Below are 18,129 nucleotides of genomic sequence, written 5' to 3' on the forward strand. Positions count from 1 at the left end.
TTTGTTTTTTCACCGTAAGTTCCATAAAGTGGAACTAAATAAAAGCACTGGGCTTTAGCCGGGGCGGGGGGGGGGGGGGGGGAAGGGGGGCGGAGAAAGGAGGAGGGATAAGCATTAGATTGGGAAGACCTGAGCTCATAGACCCCCCCCGTGACCTTGAACAAGTCCTTTGCCCGCTCTGGGCCTCTGGGAACCACTCCGCAGTCAAATGAAGACTAGATGTTCTCCTGGGCTTCCTCTGCACGCCAGCATCTGCGACCCGAACGATTTGGGGGAGATAAAGAGCAATTAAAGTATTCTGGGAAAATCCAGTGAAACGCTTTGTGACGCAAGCGCCTTGGGCTTTTTCGAAGCTTGTCACCCCAACCGTTCGGTCCCCGGGTAGGGAAGCTCCTCAGCAGCAGGGAGGTTCGGCGCCCGAGAGATCCTCCTGGGCTCGCCGAGCCTTTCTGGAGGGCCCGCCGACTGGCAGGCCGGCGAGGAGGGTGGCTGCCACCTCACCCCCGTGCCGTTGACCCCTAGGAAAAGTTCAAAGAGCTTTCTAAAGGGCTGTGAAGAAAGGGAAATGCTTCCATTTGTCCTTAAAACGCTGGAGTAGGAAAGCTCTTCGTGCTCCCCTCCCAACTGAGTCGGAGTTATCTTTTAGATTCTCTAGAGAAAGTTTTGATTTCTTTCTTTTTCAAAAACAAAACAAACCAAAACTTGTGTGTGTGTGAAGGGAAGCAATAATGGGGGGAAATTTCTTGTCCTTCCCTTAAGCCCTTCCAAGTCAGGAAAAGAAAAGTCATTGTTTTCTACATCCCCTCTTTCAAATCATCTCTTTGGGGGCAGAGTTGGAGCAAACGCTAGGATTTTCGAGGTGCCGTGGCTTGGAAAGGGAGGCACCCATACGTCGGCTAGGCTCCCAAGTTTGAAAGGTCATTTTCAAACGTTTCTGGGCACAATTTTGAAAGTAACCTAGCTGCGTAATGATATTTGCACTTGCAGAAGACTGCAGCAGAGTCCCCTTATTGGTTTGAAATTCCATTAAATATATTGCAAGAGCTCCTAGGTTAAGCTTGATTTAAATTTGCATACATTTTCATATATTTAGCAGAAATAAAAGAAGGCTTGCAGCTACCAGAAAGTCATTAAGGCATTAGTTTGCCTAAGAAGACAGATCTGAAGGAAATTCGAGAAAAGGAAAAAATGAAAAAGCCAAGGTGAGCAGCTTCTTCTGCAATTCCTATCTACAGCTAAAGATTGCCAGGCTCCTCTGGCTAGGGCTCGTTTGGGGAAAAGCAGTGAGCTAACAGGGTCGAAGCTGGGGAACGGAAAAAAAGTGTTGGGTAAAAGAAACTGGTGTTTGTTGGGGCGCGACTTTCTTTGCTTTTTCTTTCCTTTCCTTTCCCTCCCTTCCTCTCTCCTTCCTTCCTTCCTTCCTTCCTTCCTTCCTTCCTTCCTTCCTTCCTTCCTTCCTTCCTTCCTTCCTTCCTTCCTTCCTTCCTTCCTTCCTTCCTTCCTTCCTTCCTTCCTTCCTTCCTTCCTTCCTTCCTTCCTTCCTTCCTTCCTTCCTTCCTTCCTTCCTTCCTTCCTTCCTTCCTTCCTTCCTTCTTTTTTCCTTCCTTCTTAAAAAATAGACGCGTAGTTATTGGCGGCGATTATTTACGATTCATCCCCCTCCCCCCTCCCTGAAATAGTTTCTTTTGCCGAGGATCCTCTGAAGGCTTAACTGACGTTTTTTGTTCATGGGGTCTCTCTCTCTCTCTCTCTCTCTCTCTCTCTCTCTCTCTCTCTCTCTCTCTCTCTCTCTCTCTCTCTCTCTCTCTCTCTCTCTCAACTGTTAATTGTGTCCCCTCTTTTGCCCTACTCGGAAGCTGTTTTGCTCGGTTGTGTTTCAACTTTTGCCTCCTGGAAAAGTGTGTGTGTGTGTGTGTGTGTGTGTGTGTGTGTGCTCGCGCGCGCTCGCTCATGTGAAATGGGGGGGGGGGGCACAGTTTTCCTGGGCTCGGCAAGCTTCCCACTTGTGGAGGCTCCCGAGGGTCGGGGTCACTTTAGAGGTCGGCACCTAAAGCCCGGCTTGCTCCGTGCTCCAGGCTTAGAGCGGAAGGTTTCCCCCCAGCTCCGAGGAGTTTCTCACGGCCAAGGTGGGCTGGCCTCGGAGATCTATTGGAAGCGTCGAGCATCTTCTGCTGGGCCGGCCTAGCGGGGATGATGGCGTGTCCCTCCGTACTAGGTCGGGGCTCGGCTCGGCCTTGCCGTTCCAGCTTGCGGGTTCCCACCCGGGGCCCGCGTCCCGTGGAGCCCGGTTTGCTGGTGGCGCCCCAGGGGTTCACACACGCAGCTCCTCTGCAAAAGGCCAAATGAGCTGAGCAGCGGGGCAGGCTTCGGCGCCCCCCCCCCCCCCCCCCGCCTGGCTCCCCGGCGTAGTATTCTGGGAGAAGGCTCGCTGAGCGGGGGCCGGGCAGGAGGAAGGCAGGACTCCCGCTCCCCAGCAGTCCGAGCCCCCAGCCAAGCGGCGCCCCCGCGCCTGCAGCCGCGACCTGCCCCGTGACACCCGGGCACGGAGGGATTTTTTTTTTTTTTTAATGTGCATATAGTTAAATCTTCTTGCTGTTCTAAGTAATCTAGTGGAGAGGGTTTCCTTGGCTTTTCCCTGTCAGTCTAACTTCCCAAGTGTAACAGATGCCGCTCTCAAGCGCTCCTCTCTGCTGCTTGTCTTTATGCAGCCTCGCATATTTCTCCCCATGATCTGGGTTTCCATAGAGAGGGGAATAAAAGGGGGACCATGGCCACAAATCCCCTGCCCCATGCAGAATAAAAGAGCCTTATTCAATAGCCGACCCCGTCTGGACATGGGAGCGAAATGAGTACACGCAAAGCTACTGTTGCAAGAATTTGTAACTTATTTTTCATCGCCCGGAGTTCACAGGCACGAAGGAGATCCGGCTCGGGGACGGGGGTCCCCTGCCCCTAGGCGTGGCCCGGTAGGCCCAGGTCTCAGCCGCCCGACCTCGGAGCGTTCCCTTGGCCACCTCCCCGGCCCCTTTCCTTCCCCCCAAGCCCGGGGCAGCTAGAAGTCGCCGGAGAGGGCAGTCCCTCTTTGAGGCAGAGGAGCTGCCATTGTGTTGGGGTGCATGCACCTTCCACAATAAGCCGGGCCCGACGGCCTTGGCCCTCCAGGTCAGGCGAGGGCAGGGCACCAACTTTCTCCCCTGGCTCTGTTCCCTCATTCCATCTCTCAGGACCCCGATGTGGTTCATTACCGACACCAGCAGCCCACCGACTCCTCCCAAGAACGGAGTGATTGTTCGGTTGTAAACTGGGTAGGGAAGGCAGAGGCTGGGGGGGGGGGGGGCGATGTCCCTCTGGATCTCGGCAACACTGGAAGCCTTCAGAATGATGGAGCCGGCGGAGTTACCTCCGGGCACCTCTTTGAAAGCCTCGGTGCTCGTAGGGAACACCCCCCTCCCGGCTCCCGGGTTCCCGACCGCCACCGAGCCCTCTCTGCGGTCAAGAGGCAGCCAGCCGAGCCGATCGCTCGTTCCCTTTGGGGCAGAAGGGACTGTCCGGGTGAGCCGAGCCGGGCGGCCGAGCTCGGGCCCCAGCCGCCGCCGCCGCCGCCGCTCTGCCCTTCGGCCAAAGAGCCGGGCCGAGCCGCGGGGAGCAAGACGCGGGGCCGGTTCCTGTGGGCTTTTTTGTTTGTTTGTTTTCCAGAGACTTAGAGGGTTCTCTTTATCCCCCCCAAATCTGGAAGCGGGAGGGGGGCTGGGAAGGGGCGGCGAATTCTTGCAGGCGCGATGCGGGTCGGAGTGAATGCCGCCCGAGGAGGCTCGGGAAGGGGCGCCGAGCGGCGACCTCCACATCGAGCACTTCACCCACACCCCGGCTCAGTTTGGAAATAGGGACGTGGAGACATGGCTCCATGGGAACAAGTACCAAATTCTAGGAATGGCGGGGGGCGGGGGGGGGGGGAGGAGGAATCCCAAGCGTTGAGAAACAAATGGCCAAAGGAGGAGAGAAGCCTTTCTGGTCCCCGTACCCGATGCGTGATCTATTCTTGGTGGGAAACCCAGATGCCCATCCGATTCTCAGCCGGACCTAGAGGCCAACGCCCCCCCCCCCTTCCCCGACTATCCTGTTTTAGCTTTTTACAAAGCAAACCGCGAGGGAAGGTAAGGGACTCGCAGTGTTGTGGGAAAGGGGGATTCAGGCAGCAGCGGCAGACATTAGCCGATGCCGACTCAGGCGCGAGGGCTTCGTTTTTTGTAGATCTCTTAGCTCTTCTTGAACGTGAGGAAGCGATCTGAGAAAAAGGGAGAGGACGAGGGCAAGGGGAGGGGGCCGCCGCGGCGGGGGGTGGGGGTGGAGGGAGGAATGCAGCCCAGCGCGAAAACAGAATCAGAAACGGGGTCATTTAAAAAATAAAATATTCATCCTGTAAGATTTAACGCAAACACACCCAAATCTGCCCGAGCACTTGCGTTTGCTAGCAAAACGGGCGCTGGTCTGGAAATGAGGCATTGTTTGGCAATGAGCGGGTCTGCGGGATGGTTAGAGGCTGGGGAGGCACAATAAAGAGCATCCCTGCTAAGGTAAATGCCGGGGATTCTAAGGGCTGCCTGGCCACTGGCGGCTTGCTGCTCCTCGCACTTTCTCGTCCCTGCCCACTTACTACCTTGCCATCGCCATTGTCAATGTCTGACGTCCTTTCTCCGAGGGATACGGGCAGATGTTGGGAATCGGGCGTGCATTATGCATGGCTCTCGGCTCCCCATTCTGGGGGGTGCAGTTCATTGTAGCCGGGCGAGAGATGCTCACATTGCCTTGCGTTGTAATGCAAGGGAGAATCTCTGAGAAACTCAGTTGACATCGAGACAGAGACGGGGGAGGGGGAAGAGAGAGAGAGAGAGAGAGAGAGAGAGAGAGAGAGAGAGAGAGAGAGAGAGAGAGAGAGAGAGAGAGAGAGAGAGAGAGAGAGAGAGAGAGAGAGAGAGAGAGAGAGAGAGAGAGAGAGAGAGAGAGGCAGGCAGAGAGAGGCAGAGAGAGACAGACAGACAGAGAGAGAGAGAGACAGAGACAGAGACAGAGACAGAGACAGAGACAGAGACAGAGACAGAGAGAGAGAGACAGAGAGTTTAATTGTGTTGACGAACTAATACTTTGCTTCAAAATTTGAACGTGGTTGTTGTTTTAAGATGACATAAACATGGCTTTAAAGCCCGCTTCGATCGGGGGAGGCCATATTATTACTGCTGTTTCTGAAAATACATTTATACATAGATATAAAATACACATTTCTTAAAGCTGCGGTGCTCGGGCACTGAGTAATTAACCGAACTCCCCACCCCCGGACCCCATCGCAGTTATTACTTTCTCTTCAGGGACTTATTTTCGGTCTGCAAAATTGTAGGAGTTTGTTTCATTCGTTAATTGGAGTTAGAGATTTTCAGCAATCTCTAAGGAAGCCTCCCCGAAGTTAAAAGTGGTGTTTCCTGGGGCTAGGGATGCACACACCTCCCTCTCACCTCGCTCTATTTGAGTATCGAAGAGCAAGACCGAGGATCGAAGTAAGAGCTGCTTCTAGGAAAAGCTTGGTGGCAACGAACGTGCGGGTCCCCGAGCTGTGCAAACCGCTATTTAGGAAGCCATTCATCGAGCGAACAAATGTGTAACGGATTTCAAACAAATTTCAAAATGAACCACTTAAAAACATCTACCCGCTTCTGATTTGGTTTGCTTAGGAACAACTGAATCTCATCACATTTGGGAAGTGAATCGAGCAACTAGATCATTTGGGGGGCGGGAGGGCGGCCAGGGACTAACGAGACGAAGCTCGAGATTTCTTTTTGAAATGACACATCGGGTTGGGGACAGGCCGTTTCGAAAAATCACTGGGAATCCATTTGGTCAGGAGTCCGAGGTTGCCAGCCTCCAAGTTCTCTGCAGTGCTTTGGCAGTTTGGGGCGTTCTAGCAGACGCACCGTCCGTGGGGGGGGAGGGGTTGGTCTGGTTTGGGGGCCCAAGGGTTCGACTTTGGAGCTTGGCACTGGACATTTTGTCTCGATATAGGTGGACCAGCCGTCCGTGTACCAGGCCAAGTACCGCCTTGAGAAAGATCGGGAGGACTACGGGGCCGGCACCTTCCTCCTGCTCCCTTGTGTGGGCCTCGGCGTGCCGCCCGCCGGCCCCCTAGGATCAGCTCAGGCTCCCTGAGGCGCCGCCACCACCAGGGCGTCGTCAGGTTGAGCCGACCCAAGTCGGTGGCCCGGGGACCGGGGCTGCTCAGGAAGGTGCCCGCCTGGGAGGGGGCCGAGCTCAGCGGCGGCGGGGGCCACGGCTTTGGCGAGGGAGCGTGCGGGGGGGGGGGGTCATTTCTGTGGTTCCAAATTCCAACTTTGTCTGATGTTGGCCCAGACCACGGGCCAGCCCCGCGGGAAGGGGGAGAGCGCGGCCCATATTGTTCTAGTTCTCCTGGTTCTTCTTTTTCTTCTTCTTTTTCCTACCACGCCCCCTCCTCCCAGTGCCGCGCTCCGCCCCCAAGCCCCCGCCCAGAGTCAGAGACCCGGGGGTGGCCGGGGGAGGGGGGGGCTGGCGAAGCCGTTCAGGTTCTCGAGAGGGGGAGGGGAAGGAAAAGGTGTGTGGGGTGGGGGGAGGTGTCACCGGGACTACGTGGCTGAGCGCCGGGGCCTGTGGGGCCTCTCCGCGGCGGCTGCGCGCCCGGCCGGCCCAGCCTCGTTCTGGCTCCGCTTTGCGCCCGAGCCTCCCTCAATCCGCCCGGCGTGAAAAGCGAGTCCTCTCCTCGCCCTCCCTCAGCCTCGGCCTTTGGCGGGAGTTTTTCTACGGGCGCGGAAGGGTTAAGCCGCCGCCGGTCAAAGGGGAGCTGGAGCGAGGCCCGGCTTTTAACCTGCCTAATCCTCGGGGCTTGGAAGAGCCCCACGCTCTCGGCTTGGAACAATAGTCCTCGGGCCCTCCCCACCTGGAGCCTGAGGAAAGAAGCGCCACTAGGGCGCCCGCCCCTCCCTTCCCCCCTCAGACCCACCCCCACTCGCGGGCCGCCGCCTCGGCTCTTCGGGCGGCCCCGAGGCCCAGGTGAACAGCAGCAGAGGCTGCAGAGCGTTTAGGGAAGGGTCCTCACAGGTCACCCGCTTGAGTCTGGAAGGCCCCTAAGTTAGAAGCTATTTAATTCCTGGCCTCTCCCCCACCTCCGACCGAGGAGGAAACAGGGCCAGAGTGGGTAATAAGGGACAAGCCAGAGGCACACGGGGAGTAAGAAAACGGCAGAGCCGAATTCGAACTCAGATTAACTGACTCCAAGCTGGGCACTGCACGGCACCAGTCCCTTCTCTTTGACCGATTGGAAAACCGAGGCCTGGAGAGGTGGAGTGATTTCTGGAAGTCTCGCAGCTGGTAAGAAGTCAGGTGAAAGGCAGTAAGAACTGCTGGGAAGAGCACCCTTTTGGCCAGGCTTCATTCACTTTTCTCCTTATTCGATTCACAGACTTTTAATTTAAAGGAGCTTCTGGTAGCCCCCTTCTGCTAGCTACTTCTGCTAGCTACTCCTGGTAGTTGCCTCAGGCACTGTGCTTGGCTCTGAAGCTGCAAAACAAAATCAGGAATCCCAGCCCGAAAGGACTTTTTATTCTGTGGAGAGACCACCCCCCCACCCCACCCCCATGTGTATGTTTATATGCACATGCCTGTACACATACATGTGTATATGCATCTATACATATACCCAAGTGATACAAAATACTTTCAAAGGATGGGTCTGGACCTAGGGATTCCCTAGGGGTAGGGAATTCCGAGAAGAGGAAAGTCCCAATGCAGATTGGCACCCAGTATGCCATTTCCTAGAATCATAACCTGGGGAGGAGGGGAAAGGAAAGGAAAGCAATACCGATTTATATAGTGGCCTACAACGTGCCAGGCACTGTGCTAAGGGATTTGCAAAGATTTCACTTGAGACAATGTGGATGTTAAATGACTTGTTCCGGATCACGCTGCCACTATGTATCAGAAATAGACTCGAACCCATGGCTTCGTGGGTTTAAGTCTCACTCTCTGTTCACCAGGTAATTTGTTGCAGGGGAAAGGGTTCAGCATGAGGTGGGCTGGGAAAGGCTTGGTCCTGGACAGGAGCTAGGAGGTGGATGGATGTGAAGAAGGAAATGCATTCTTGGTGTTAGGTGCTAACCTGGGTTAAAACAGGGAGGTGGGATAAGGACTGTTTTGTGACTCTGGGTCTGACTAGATGACCTCTTAGGTCCCTTTCAGTTCATAATTCTTTTAACTCCCAACCCAGTGCTCTTTGCAAGATGCTCGCACAGTCCTAGTTCCTTTGTTAAATTGTACATGTATGTAGCTAGTCCTCAAGGGACATACTTTGAAACAATCCTGTGAGTTAGTTGGTACAAGAAATCTTGTTCATGGTTTATTTATGTGAGATGAGGAAATTGAAGCTCAGGGCTAAAATGGCGGTCACAAAGCCAGGAAGTGACCCAAGTGAGTCTCCCAAACTTCAAGCCTGGTGCTCATTATGAGATGGTGCTGCAAGTGTGTGGTGGTGAATTTAGGGGCCTGGACCCCAACATCACTGAAGAATAATCCTACTTAAGTATGAGTTGCTTTCAAGAATGAGATAAAATTTAATATTAGAGTTTGGGATCATATAGATTTACTTTAATCTTGCCGAGTCAACTAAAAACTTATAAACATTTCTATAGCATCTATAACTTTGTAGATTAAATGGCATTTATCCTCAACCGATCTTTAAGTCAGTGGTGGAGAAAATAGTTTAAATTCTTCTTTGTGTACAGTTGTGTTTTCACATATATTCTCTCTATTCTGATTGTTGTCTTGGCTCCCATAAACTTTTCCCTAAAGGACTAGAGTTTTTCTACAATACTGAAATCTAGAAACTTTTGAAAAGAGGAAAAAACTTCCCAATCCCATGAGAAATTTAAAGGAGAAAAATTTTCTAAAACATAGCCCCCAACCTTTTGATGCATTTATAAGCATTCTCCATTTTCACTTCATTCTTTCTGAAGAATCCTCCAGAAATAATGGAATGAAAGCAATTTAATAGTTCATCTTTTCATATTAAAAACATCAAATATGTTAAATACGAAACAAGACTGAATAATCTGAGAGGCAAGTGTTTAGAAAAGAAGGACGAGAAGTGCAAGTTAGCTCTCATGGACCTTTAAAGTATTCATCTTGAAATCCCTCTTCTAACGGGTCTTCGTTTTAAATAAACATCATCTCTGCTGGAAGGATCATCATGGTGCTTACTTTTGGAGGTGATTGTTAGAAGTAAATAATGCTCACAAGATCATTGGTCGCTGATGAATAGCGAGATTTGGTGGCAAAAGAGGATTTAAAATATTTCTAACCTACTAGTGTGCTGCTTTCAGGATGCATTTTGAGTATTTCTGATTTGTTCTTTTTGCAGACTGTTTTGAAATTACTAGTCGTGTGTGTTGTATAAGTAGATTGCAAGTAAACCTAGTGAATTAGGATGATTCTCTATCAGTTTAATTTATGTTTTATAGTTAGTTTTAGCCTTCTGATTTGATTGCCTTAGTAATGTGAATTGCCTACAGCTGCTGATGATACAGCTTTAATTCTGTTTTAAAGGTCATGTAAACATGTGCCTGTAGCATAAGGAATGCAAATTCAATTCCCTTTTAATGTTTCCTCACATTCACTTTGCAGTCTTCACCTAGAAAATTAGCAGGATTTAATATGAAACTGTTTTAATGTTATGATTTCATTAAAATCCCCTTCACTTTCCTTTTTGCAGGGCAAAGAAGTCTTCTCAGACAGTGTATCACATAGCTCGTGATACATGTAACACCATTTGCTGTCGAAACAGAAAAAGGGTTTTGTTAAAATTGCTTGACTTTTTAGTTACTTTCCTTAATAAAGACAAACAGATTTCATTCTAGGCATGGGATAGCTGCAGGTAAACAGTAGATACACGAATACTAGTGAAGCTAGCAAGATTCAATATTACAGTGTTAAGAGAATGTGCAAGGGTTAGATTCACTGGCTTTTCTATTCAGTTAAAATATTGAAAGCGAACCGTGGAGAGGATATGTTAACTGGGAAATTTATTTACAACAGGCTTGGCATATGCATGTTCCAAATTGGCATGGATAGAAGCTGCATTAAGGCCCCTGGGTGCTCAGGCTTAAATAGAAATTGTTGTGCAGAGAGGTAATTTGAAAATATTTTTTAAAAACAGTAAGCCCTTGAGATTAGTGGGTGAGTAGAAATCTGTATTATGTCAAAACTTTTTTTTTAATTGCCAAAAAGTTGGATAAATAAGTAGATTCTCCATGTTAGTGGATAAGGTGGGGCATTTGTGTGATGAATAGGGAGGAGGGAGTCAACCACTTAAGCTGATGTGAAATGGAATGGACTTCTTTTGCTAAAAGTAAAACAGTTTATGTGTCTGTAGAGCTCGATTTCAATTTTGTAGCAGCATAATTGGCAGTACCCGGTTTTAGGGTTTCTATCTCTGCCGTGCACATTTTCTCCAAGCCAAAGCTTGTGTACACTGAGCTTCAGCTGGGGGGGCATCCTTTCATATATATCTCTTCCCACAAATTGGATTGGACAAGAGATAAGAGCATTAAAAAAAAAAAAAAAAAAAAGGAAGGAAGGAGGTTCATTGGTTAGTGATTCAGGTACCAACAACAATAATTCATTTAGAAGATGAAGTCTGAATCACTTAAGATCAGTCCAAAAATCCAATTTTATTTGATATCCAGGAGCAATGATTTGAAAGCTTAGCCTTTTCAACTCTGAAAGATGGCCACTGTGCTTGTAATGAGAAACTTTTTCATAAAGTATTTTATTCTGCCTATGGATGGTCATAGATTCATAGATACACATTTATCTAAAGAGCTCTGTTGGTGTTCCCAGCAAACAATCTTTAAGCTAAACACATTTTAAATTCTGATGGAAGCTTTGGCTCTAGCTTGCCACTTACGTTTGTCAAGAGTTTGTTCTTTTCCTTTTCTTTTTAGCAGTGGAAATCAGCACACAAAGAGTATCTTCCAAAAATGGAGCAAAGGGTGCATCTGCTTGGAGTCTTCTCCATGATCATATAACATTGTCAGGATTGTTGGCCCTTGAATGTCAGCAGAAGTGGCTTCCTTGTACTAGTAAAAGTGGCCTCTCTGAAGAGGAGACTGCCAGTGTGTTGGCAAGTACAGCTTTGTTAGCTTCCCCCCCCCCTTTTGCTGTCAGTTTGACTTATAACCTTAACGAAACAGATAGGAATTTGTATTTTAGAAAATGAGTAAGGTATCAATGCATATTTGTCCTCAGAACGATAGCAGCACCTGTGAAAGCCATCTTATGCACCGATAGCAGAATTTCAAAATATGATCGGCCTTTCATTAGAGACCTTTAGATGCTGACAACACTATTTTCTTGCTCAAGGCAAATCTAATGTGATGTGCAGAATGTCTTCATTTTTGTTCTTTGACCAAGATTAGCGTATAAATGTCCACCTTCCCAGGATGACTTTAAATGGTCAGAATTATAGAGATTTTGCTTGCAAAATGTCCTTTCAAAAAAGAAATGAACAGTGCTCACTTCAGCAGCACATATAACTAAAAAGAAACGGACAATAAGCAGTATTGAACTTGTCCAAATAAGATTCCTGCTTTGAGAGTCTCCATATATTGCTTCCGATCAGAGTGAGTGGCTGCCCAGCCATTTGCTTGTGTGCACTGGATGTCACTGTCCTCTGATGATGCTCCATCTATAGGTGTCAGTTTCAATGTAGGTGCATATTTTCCTTTGATGGCCATTATCCTGTCAAAAAAAATACCGAGATACCACTCACAGTTGGAAATTAGATATTGCATGACAGCTTTATATGCAGCAGCAAAGAACACTCTTTGTGTGTGTGAGAGTGTGTGTGAGTGCGAATGAGAGAGAGAGAGAGAGAGAGAGAGAGAGAGAGAGAGAGAGAGAGAGAGAGAGAGAGAGAGAGAGAGAAGATAAGAAAAGAAAAGAAAAGAAGAGAGGAGAGGAGAGGAGAGGAGAGGAGAGGAGAGGAGAGGAGAGGAGAGGAGAGAAGAGGAGACAGGGAGGGAGGGTGGGTAGAAAGAGAGAGAAGCTGTGGTCTCAGAAAAATACTTGACCTCAAGCAGCTTAACTAAATGTATTATGAAAGTGTAAAAGAAAACCAACTTGCATTCACATCCATTTTAGGAATGCCGCAATTCACTTTCAAGATGTTTCATTGCCAGGGCTTTTTGTAAATTGTATATGTATGAATTCTGAAAACAACCCTGAGTGCTCTTTAATGAAGTTAAACTTTCAATCATCCATTTTCAACTCTCTTCAATTGTTAGTTTTTTTTCATCAATTTATAGTCCTTATAGGGTGGTCCCTAAATATATATCTTTCTGTTTGTGTTTTGGAGACTGAGTAATTTGCACAAAGATGTAATTCTTGCAGAAATGGTCCATTGTGGATTTTTATTAATGTTATACACTTCATCAAATGCCTTACATAAAAGAGGCTTAAATAATTTTATTAAATTAAAAAAGGCATTGAAAAGCACCCCTGGTAATCTCTTATCAAATAATTACTTTATATTGTAATACAGATACTGATTCTTTCGACATGTCTATTCAGAGAAAGTTTATATATTTCCTGAAAATCAACTTCATTAAAACAACTCTGAGAAGCACAATTTGCTTGAAACACTGAACTGCACTTATACATTTCCTAATAATGTATGTTCTCGGATGTTCCACTATGTATTTTTCTTCCTTATCTTATATCTGAAGTTCTATTTCCAACCCCTCCACCCTGTGTATTTGATCATTTCTTCAAGTCCCTTGGCTGAACCAATCTCTTTTCATGCAGAGGATAAAAAGAGAAGAACTTCAAAGTGGGTTCAGGTAATTAACAGCTGAGGGGAATAGAATCTAAACCATAGGCCCTGCTTTGCACCCAGGTCTGCTCCCGGAGCCAGCCGGCAAGGGAGTGCCTATTCCCTATAGCATCCAAACCTGCTTCCTCTGAACAGCTTGGCTAGGCCGCCAGTTATCACATCTGCATTTCAAACACCATGTCTCTGGCATTAATTATTAATTAGCCTACAGTCACCCCAGAGGATTCAAGTTTCAGTCTGCACATACTTATTCATTGACCTCTATCTTAGTTTTTGTTGGAAAAAAAAAAGCCAGAATGCTTAATAATTTCCTTTCTCTCAGACCCTCTGTTTTAGCTTCATGGAAGGAAAACAGTATATTTTCATAGTGGGAAATATAAGTCACAGGGCTATACCCCAATTTATTTAGAATAAAATGCTCAAAGGTTGATGGTGATAGTAGGGGGGAATTGCAGATGGAGAAACTTGCAGAATGATTTATAGCCAGTACTGAGTATGTGGAAGTATTTTTAAGCAATTTCTTATTGCTTTACTGTGTGGCATCTCCAAACTAGGAGATGAGGTGATGACACAAAACCAAATGCCTTTTAGTACCCAGTTGGGTAAATGCCATTCCAGAGCTTATAAAGATAACCACAGCTCATCTGTGGGATCATTTATCCAATCAACAAAAGCAGTGATGGCCGTATCTGAAAGAAAACACGGTTGGCAGTTTATCAGAGGCACCAAATGTGGAGAGTTTTTGTTGACAGGGAGGTAAACCTTTTAAACCAGCGATAGTTCAACAAGTGAACTTTGAAACTCCATCATCATACTATTTTTGCCAAATCTTTGTCTTTAAACAGAAGTGACTTGCTGCTTTCAAAGGGCTTTCCTCGTTTAAGGCGACCAGGTTTAAGTGGCCAGAATGGGATTAGAACTCAGGTCTTCTCGTTCCATGTACGGTACAGGTAACTAACAGGCTTCAGACCCATTGGTGAATTGGGGCACCTTTACCCCAAGCTTGTGAAGACTTTCCCTGGTGAAATGGGCGCATGAAAACAATTTGTTTCAGTGGTGAGGGAGGCAGCTGAAGCAGGCTCTGTAGAACATGTGGTTAGGCATCAAAGATGCTAAGGTCATCCACTGTATCCCGGCCAATTACCGGCCGTCCTAACTTTTGTCCTGCCACTAGACTTTGATTGATGACTCTGACTTTGTGCAGCTCTGCCTTACTGAAATGGAACTTAAGGGAAAGTCAAGACATCACTCGGTGATGTTATTAGTCCTCTCCGAAATGAAGGAGAAGCAACAACTTTCTGTTTCGACCCACCTCTAACAATTCAAGGCCTGAGGACAGATTCTTTTGCTCTTTCTTCACTTTTGAAAACTCCATATACGGGAATGGTCATTGCTCTCTACTTGGGAGCTGTATCTCCTCCTCAACTTAAAGCTTTTCATTCTGGAGACCTTGCCCCTGCTCAGGAATTCCTCTCCCTATCCCCAGCCCTCTACCAGTAGAAGTGTTGTTGCTCCTCCATTCCAGCTACTGAAGATGCAGCCAGATGACCACTGCTGGAGCCCTCGTGGGAGCTTCCCCATTTCCATGATACTCTGTAGGAGCTGCAGCACCCCATACTGCAGCCTCTGAAGGAACTCACATAGAACAAGAGGAGAGGGAAAACTTGGCTCTGTCTGCTTGAGAAAAGCTTGGGAAAGATGAGTTTGAACTCAGAACCCAGAACACATTTTGTCCATAGGCATTGTGGTACGGTGGCTGGAGGACTGGGCTTGAGGTCACTGAGACATAGATTTGAATCCTTCTTCAAACACATACCAACTCTGTGATCCTTGGGCAAGTCACTTAATCTTTCTCTGCCTCAGTTTTCCCATATGTAAAATGAGCATGATGTTAAAGCACCTACCTCATGAGATTGTAGAGATGATTAAATATAAAGTACTTTGTAAATTTTCAAGTGTGATAGAATTAAATGTGAGTTATTTTACTGACTTTCATCGTAGGGACGCGCGATGCTACATGATGCTTATATTTTAACCATACTAGAATAGTATGATCAGAATTATAAAGAAGTGCCGGAAGACTGGCGATCGGCAGGTGTTTTAATGGTCAGAGATAGATGTGGATTCTAGACATGTGAACTTGACACTGATGACATTGATAAAAGGTCTGCGTCATAGTATGACACGGATGGGTTGTGAACTGGGGCATTGGAGAGAGTACTCACTGTGAAGAGAGCACAGAGCCATGGGAATATTAAAGCATATTATGAAACAGAGTATGTGAGCTCTATGAGCCCAGAGCAGTAACCATTAGGAGCTAGCTGGTCATACCTAATTAAGCTCCTATCCTTTTTGGACCATATACTCTTCCAAAAAAGCATGACTGACTAGCTCCTAGTAATTAATGCAAACTTCAAAGCATTGTGTGTCTATTGTTATTATTGTAATCTTTATTATAATTATTATTTTGTCCTCATCTTTTTGATGGTGTTCTGATAGAAATGATAGTAGACAAACCATATTTTCTTATTGTTCTTTTATAGTTAATGTTCTTTAGACTATTGTACCGGTATATGCAATGCATACTTTGTATACTTGAACAAAGTATTAACATTTAATTGTCTCTTCTTTGAATTTTCTGAAAACATCTTTGCTCAAGGTTCAGGAGCAGATAGAATGACAGGGTTGATGTGGACCTTCTCCTCTAAAATTATTCCTTCCACTTCATATGTATCTCCCATATGACTATTCACATATTTTTTTCTCTATTAGTATGAGTGCTCCTTGAGGTCAGGAACTGTTTTTGTGTGTTTTTCCTTTTCCTAACACTTTAGAGTAGTGTCTGACACACAGTAAATGCTTAATAAATGTTTGTTGAATGCTTGATTGACCCTTTTTTGAATGATTTTGACTTTCTTTTGCTCAATTTCTACATTTTGAAAGCATTTTATCCTCTGTAATTTGAAGATTATGACTTTTGGAGATGTGCCACTTATTTGAAACGGTCATAAGGTTTTATGCATCATTTATGGCTGGGTGACTAACAATGTGAATTCCCATATAGTTTAATGATTGAGTTCTCAAGGCAATGTTGAGGTGGGTATTTGTAGAACAGGTACTTCTTGTCTGTCAGTCTATCAAAGATAAGCTTCTAAAAATATTTCTATCCATCAGAGTATGTCTTGCTAGATATGTGGTAGGTGCTAAATGTTTGCAGCTGCAGTGATGAAAATAGTTTCAATTGATTCTTTACCCAATCTCTTTTGATCATTAAGTTCAGGGACCTTACGTATAACCCTTCTCTAATTTCTGGTGGTGAAGATCTGGTCCTGAATTGCTCTTATAAACTTCTGTTTGTGTCAATAAATCCACATGACTCAACCATAAGTCCATGCTTCTTTGTTGACATATTATTGGTTAAGTTGAGATGAATGTTACCCATAGGGGGACTTTTGAAACTCTTGTTTCTTAGCCAGTCCATAGCCTTCATCTAGAGGTAAAATATTTTTGGTTACATTGGATAAATCCCATGGTATGTTCTTCTCCTCAGACTCGTCTGTTGCTTTCTGCAATAATATTTCTGTACGTTTTTGCGCCAATGTCTTGGTCTTGCCTTCTTGTTCTAGAGCATGAAGGAGCACCATTCATCCTGATGGTCAGTCTTTTCAATGTGATGATTTTGACTGGGTCTCCCATGTAGCCCTATGCTGCCCTACTTGTTTCTTGGACTCTTAGGAGTAGTTGCATCATGTTGATGAGCTTGCTAACCCAGCTAATGGTAGTGCCAAAGCATGACTTGCCATTATTTCAGACTTCTTGCCAGGCTTTCACAGCTACTGTAACAGTGTCAGGGTGCGTGGATTCCCTGGTATGTCTGCCATTTATCTCCTTTGAAGTCTCTCCATCTCTCTGTGGCTTGGAAGACAGGTTAAATTTGAAGGGGATTCTTATCGCTGTTGTTGTCATTGTGATTAGGACCTTTTCTGTTCAGTACTTTAGTCAGCAGCTTCATTAAAAATTCAGAGTCTTACTCAGGAGTTATAGAAATGAAAAAAATCTGAAAGGGCCAGAAGGTTGTCTTTAGGCTAGCTAGTAGCATTTGTTTGTTTTTAAATTGGGCTGCAAATTCATTTGTTTGATAAATGCTTATTAAGCTACTATCCTGTGTAGAACCTTGCTAGGTGCTAGAGGAGATATAAAGTTTAGACCAAATGCCCTTCCCTGCTTTAAGGAGTTTTGAGATTCATCAACAACATTCAAGTACAAGGGAGGGGTGGTCTGGTTGATCACATGGAATGCTGGAGTTGAGCTGTGTGGCCCTGGGCAAGTCACTTCACTTCTCTGAGCCTCAGTTTTCTCTTCTCTAAAATGGAGAGGATAACAACACTAGTGGTAGTAACTTTCTAGGACTGTGTTATAAAACTCCATAAGATCATACCTGGAAATTCCTTGCAAAATGTTCAAATGATACATATGGGTCAGTTATACGAGACATTATGGCATGTAGCAAACCAAATTTTCCCCAAAAGGAGTAATGCTGAGGTAAATCACTTTGCTGAAGTGAGTTTAATAAGTTTAAATGTCCCACGATTACAGGGGATGGATTGAGTTTGCTTGAGCTTTACCTGGGACTCAGGGAAAAGATATATGCCAGCTTCACAAGGGGAACTATGAATGAGCTGTAAGTTTCAGAATTGAGGGTGGTGCTAGTGGTGAGCAGGAGGGTCAGAGGAGATCAGAAGTGCTGATCATCGGGACTGGACTAATTTCCTTCTCTGAAAGGCCCTGCCTTTCTGAGACAGCAGGAACTAGCACATGACATGGCCAAAGAGGAGGGGCAGAGAGCCAGAGGGGTGGCAAAAGAAGGCTTGGGTCCAGGTTGGAAGCAGTAGTCAAACCCTCCAGAGCATCATCCTGGAAAGTTTGCTTGCAAAATGGCACCGTTTAGTGGGAGCTGAAAGGTCTCCAAAGAAGCCCGCTATTTGAAGTGGATGTTGAGCCCAGCCTCAAGGAGAGTCAGCCTCTGGAAGAAGTTCAGGTTCTCTCAAAGCATTTTCTAGGCCCTCCCACCTGAAATCCTCTGAAGCAGTGCTTTAACTGCAGATTGGATGGGGGTCTCCATATATCATTTTTCCTGGTGTAGGGCCTGAGGGCTTTTAGCAGGGCATTCTCCTGGGGAGCTGACAGCTACTTGCTAATAATTTCAGATGAGACGTTGGTTAAGT

At 46.5% G+C, this 18,129-nt stretch overlaps 1 long non-coding RNA gene across 3 annotated transcripts in view; it reads left to right on the forward strand.

Moving 5' to 3' along the window:
- The window catches only part of LOC141548256 (uncharacterized), a 416,517-nt gene that overhangs the window by 75,330 nt on the left and 323,058 nt on the right, over positions 1 to 18,129 (forward strand). For 2 of the 3 annotated variants that reach the window (XR_012483867.1, XR_012483869.1), the window contains exon 1: positions 410 to 1,202. The exons of the other annotated variant lie outside the window; for it this stretch is intronic. This is a non-coding gene — a long non-coding RNA (uncharacterized LOC141548256). Of the gene's footprint in view, positions 1 to 409; positions 1,203 to 18,129 lie in introns of those variants that run through there. 3 annotated transcript variants of the gene reach the window in all.

The sequence above is a fragment of the Sminthopsis crassicaudata genome, chromosome X (genome assembly GCF_048593235.1).
Source record: "Sminthopsis crassicaudata isolate SCR6 chromosome X, ASM4859323v1, whole genome shotgun sequence".
In the NCBI taxonomy this organism is placed as follows: domain Eukaryota; kingdom Metazoa; phylum Chordata; class Mammalia; order Dasyuromorphia; family Dasyuridae; genus Sminthopsis; species Sminthopsis crassicaudata.